General features: G+C 37.5%; 1 protein-coding gene across 1 annotated transcript in view; it reads left to right on the top strand.

The window, feature by feature from the left end:
* Positions 1-5,000, top strand: part of LOC137992298 (actin-binding protein IPP-like) — a 35,801-nt gene that overhangs the window by 25,445 nt on the left and 5,356 nt on the right. The gene's annotated exons all lie outside the window — the stretch shown is intronic.

Here is a 5,000-nt window from a genome sequence, read left to right as displayed (position 1 = left end):
GGAGGCATTTAGAGTATTGTGAAAGGAAGAGACAGCGTCCTTCTTGATGATCACAAAACTGTTGCCTACATATCGTTCCCAGACCCTTGGTGGGACTGATGAGGTACTGATCTTCCATAAAGAGGTTGGCAACAATAGGGCTAACTGGACTGCCCATAGCACAGCCGTGAATCGGCTCGCATATACAGTTAGGCCGAGTATTAGCCCTCACTCGAATTTGGAATCTTATCATGACCGATAATTGTTTTATTATCAAACTTGTAACGACAAGATCACGCACAAAAAAGCGATCTGTGTTCAGCAAATCAACTTGTAAGTAAACAACTGTGTTTTCAGCAACATATTCTGGATTCATAAGAAGATAGGACGAATTCTCGAATTCACCACTTTTTCCCAGAATGCATCTCGCCATTCAAAAGCTGTTACCAAAATGCATAGCATTTGAGCAAAACGCCAGCAAACACTCTGGAGACTGCTTAATTAAGCACGAGGTCCCATTATGATGTAAGAGTGAAAACTCACAACAAACCCAAATCTAGATTAAGTCCTCGCATATAAATCTTATTGCACAAAGATCTGCCGCTAAATGATTCAGTGTTCAAAACATAATAGTCAACTACCAAGTTCTTACACCCATTTTCACAATTCTGCCAAATAATCGCCAAACTGCTTTTGATCTTCTATCCATCAAACTTCCGAACTTCGGACGGAAGTATGACTTCGTCTCCAGTGTATTCCATCTTATAGCTTTAGTTCACAGTTCCACTACCACAAGGAAAAATACTTCATGCCTTACTCACTTCTATGCACCGTTGCTTTGCTCACCAATGCTGCACTCTTTTTTTTTTTTTATAAGAATGTATCTTATATATAAGAATATCGAGACTGAAATGTGCGAAATTTTAAGAATATTTTGAGAATAAAACCGAGGCTGAAATAATGATGTAATTTTGTGTTGAAAATCTGTAAATCTGTACAATACAATTATACGTTTTTAACTTAATCGTATAAAATTATTTCTTTCTCTAAACTTAGTTGAAGCAAAATTGGGTACTTTTTTAAAGCAACGTGTCGTCTGACGTGACATCTTGACCTCGCTGTATTATTGTAAGTAGCACCTGTAATTGTAAGTGCATTGTATTGTAAGTAGTGCGTACGCAATTCAATTGTTAAATAGTTTTGATGGTAGTATAATGGATTTTAGTAGTTGTTAATTGTGTAATTTTTGTAAGTTGTGTAAGTAGATGTACCAGTGTTGTAAGTAGTGTGAATCATAATAAAAAGTTATCGATCCCAAAAAAAAAAAAAAAAAAAAAAAAAAAAAAAAAAAAATCTTGACCTCGCTGGACCCAGCCCTATTTACATTTCAAGGTCCAGTAACGCAAACTAAAGATGTACTTCTTTGCGAAGTCAAACCCTGGGGAAAAAATTCTGCTTATTAGGTGGCACCGTCCTTAGGTTAAATCGTAAGCCCCAAAATTACAACAATGCGGACTTTTGCTGTTGTTTTCTTTTGTTTGTTTTCACCCTTGCAGGGTCGTAATTTATACGCCCTTTTAATAAGTCTAATATATGCCGTTTTCCGCTTATGACGTCGAGCTCGTGCTTTCAAATTTTATTCAGAAATGTACAAACATTTCTAAATAAAATTTAAAGCATGAGGTCGACGTCATTAGCGGAGAACAGCATATATTAGACTTATTAAAAGGGTGTATACTGTGGTCCCTTTATGCTATCTTGTTTATTACTCGGACTCGGGTCCGTAAGGGTACCGAGTTATAAAACGTGTTAGATTTCAGTTTCTTTTTTTTCCGGTGCAGCAAAATGCACAATAGAAAGCACGTGGCGGTGTTTGATTGGGCAATGCACAATGGAAGGCAGGTGGCGCTGTTTACATTGGTTATCAAAAGCAAACCACGAAGTCCAAAATCAAGGAGAGCACTGTGATGCGTTTTTTGGATTACTTAAGATCGACGTTGCGTTGGCCTAATCGATTTCTTCTTGGGACGCTCAAAACACCTACAAAGAAAGGCACACGCTTTTCGCGGTACACCCACTGAAAGATTTCGAGAGTCAGCTTCGAAACGGGTCGTTCCGCGAACTGAATGAAACTGAAATGCACTCAAATGTAACTGAAATAGACGCAACTATTGAAAGCGATACAAGTCAAAATACTAATTATTTAATAAGCAGCGGGTACTTTATTGAGAACTGATCTGAAGATGAAGTGACAAAGACAAATAACTCGACAAAGAACGTAGACGCCATATTGGAATCTTCTGGAGACAAAGTAAAAACAATGGCACAGCGAACAAATGGCCTCACGCTTGTACCATTCAAGTTCACCGCGAAAAAATAGCCCCCCGCTCAGTGTACCATTGACTACGAAGATAAGTTTTTGTCTATGGCGTTTTTTTGTGTTTTATTGTTAAACAGTTTGTTTCTTTGTGACGGTCTAGCGTATATCCTTTGTTCAACTAGCCATATTAACGATCGTGTTCATTACCATCTTGTGTATATAGTTGTGTTTTAGTTTTACAATATTTGATATAGACTGTGATCAATTCTTTGGAAAACTATTATGATGTAGATTGAAAGGCTGTACAGTTATTTGATTCTCAATGATGATAAATACTTGATTCCAAATTAAGGAGAAATACAGGTCTCGATATGCAAAAGTGTGTTTACTTTAGTTGTGATTTGCGTGAGCATGAACAATTCACAATGTACCGAGGTCATCCACATTTCATCGTATTACTAGGAGGTCACTTGCTCGTAAACACAAGTATAGGAGCTACCTCTGTTATGCGTTTAAATCTAAGCACGTGGTATGTAACACTTTTCCAAAAGCATGGATGACGGTTCAGAGTCCAGCTGGGTCCAGTCCATCTTTTATAATATGTCCTTTTTCTGCTCTAAAAAGTTGAAGGTCAAGTTTACTGTATGTTTATATTTAAGAAATCTCTGAACGAAAGTTGTTTCTAATTACTTGATCAAACTGCTGGTCTGCATGTTAGGTAACGTCAGTTTTACATGCATAAAAGCTATTGTCGCACCGGTATCGCGAGGTCGCGGGTTCAAACCCCGTTGAAGTGTTGAATTTTTCATGCTTCTCTGCGCAATTGCAAAAACTCTCAAAAAAGAAAGGACAGTTTTCAATTTACAATACATGTTTCGACATACTCATGTCATCTTCAGTTGCAAATGAGCTTTTTTAACGGTCGTACATTTGAATTTATATTAAGGTACGTTACAAAATTACGTGTCAGAATTTGCGTACAATTTGAATATGACGTATGAAATGTGCAGGAAACAAAAATAGCGCACATAGCAATAAAATAAAAGACAAAAGAACAACGTAATTAAAAAGAAAGAGACAAATCTAAATGCCTCAACTGATGATTAAGAATGGGATTTTCCCACTTAACCCTTTAACTCCCAATAGTGCCACTTATAGATTTTACTCTGTCTAACGCCAGACGATTTTATTCGTCAATGGGGAACCCCACGGGGCTGAAAGGGTTAATGTGCAATGTCTCTTTGATCTTAATTTGGAATTTTGAGGCGGCAGAATCTAAGATCGTGAACATTCTGTATTACAAGAGTCGTGACAGGCCCTAGATGACTGCAGGTGTCTGCAGCCAAGTATCCGTTTCACAACGGAAAGGGAAATCAATAAGAAATTATCTTTTCTAGACATATTGCTAGACAACGGTCATCCATGTATTGTTGCTAGTGTATATCGCAAGAAGACATTTACTGGTCTTCTTACTAATTATTTCAGCTTCGCCCCTTTGAATTACAAACTGGGTCTAGTCAAAACATTACTAGTACAGAATATATAAGATCAACAATTCCTGGGTTTGTTTTCATCTGGACGTCAAGAAGCTTATTTTCTTACTACGGAAAAATTGTTTCCCGTCGTTGATCATCGACAAGATTATTCACAGGTATTTTTCTAAGAAAATGAATCCTTCTCTGACTGTGCGGGACGCCTCATCCAACTCCGGGAAAACTTCTACGCACTTCTATAAACTCCCTTATGTTGGCCGGTTTTCTGAAATCGCCCAGACTAAGTTAAGACAACTACTCAAACATTATTGTAAAGCTGATTCAGATGTTAAGTTGGTCTTTAGTACGTTTAAACTTAGAAACATGTTCAGCGTGAAAGATTCAGTACCGCAAGGTCTACGTTCGCGTGTTGTTTATAAATTGTCGTGTGCTGGCTGTAATGCCAGCTACATTGGTGAGACCACTTGCCACCTTTGTACACGTGCTCGTAAGCATCTCTTGTCGGACAAGTGTTCGCATGTTTACAGACACCTGCAGTCATCTAGGGCCTGTCATGACTCTTGTAATACAGAATGTTTTACGATCTTAGATTCTGCCGCCTCAAAATTCCAAATTAAGATCAAAGAGGCATTTTACATTAAGGGGGAAAATCCCATTCTTAATCAGCAGTTGAGGCATTTAGATTTGTCTCTGTCATTTTAATTACGTTGCTATGTGTGCTATGTGCGCTATTTTTGTTTTCTGTGCATTTCATACTTCATATTCAAATTGTACGCAAGTTCTGACACGTAATTTTGTAACGTACCTTAAAATAAATTCAAATGTACAACCGTTAAAAAAGCTCATTTGCAACTGAAGATGACATGAGTATGTCGAAACATGTATTGTAAATTGAAAACTGTCGTTTCTTTTTTGAGAGTTATTGTTACTCTGCTATCTTTACGTCCGTTTGGCAATTAAAAAAATTGCGTTCATAACTGCGAGGATCATAGCTACACTTGATTGTCAAAGTAGTCAGCGGATCCACTCGGCTATCGCCTCCTGGATCCACGGACTACTTTGATAATGTTATGACGTAATTCATGATCAATAACAGGACAGACGCATGAAAAACTGACATCAATCTGTTAATTAGCAATTTCTAAGAGGTGATCAGTGCTATGTTCTATTTCCTTTGAAGTACTATTGTTTCGATATTGTTCATGTTG

The sequence above is a fragment of the Montipora foliosa genome, chromosome 2 (assembly GCF_036669935.1).
Source record: "Montipora foliosa isolate CH-2021 chromosome 2, ASM3666993v2, whole genome shotgun sequence".
NCBI lineage: Eukaryota > Metazoa > Cnidaria > Anthozoa > Scleractinia > Acroporidae > Montipora > Montipora foliosa.
The sequence above is the reverse complement of the archived record's forward strand: the minus strand, read 5'-3'. Positions and strand labels throughout refer to the sequence as shown.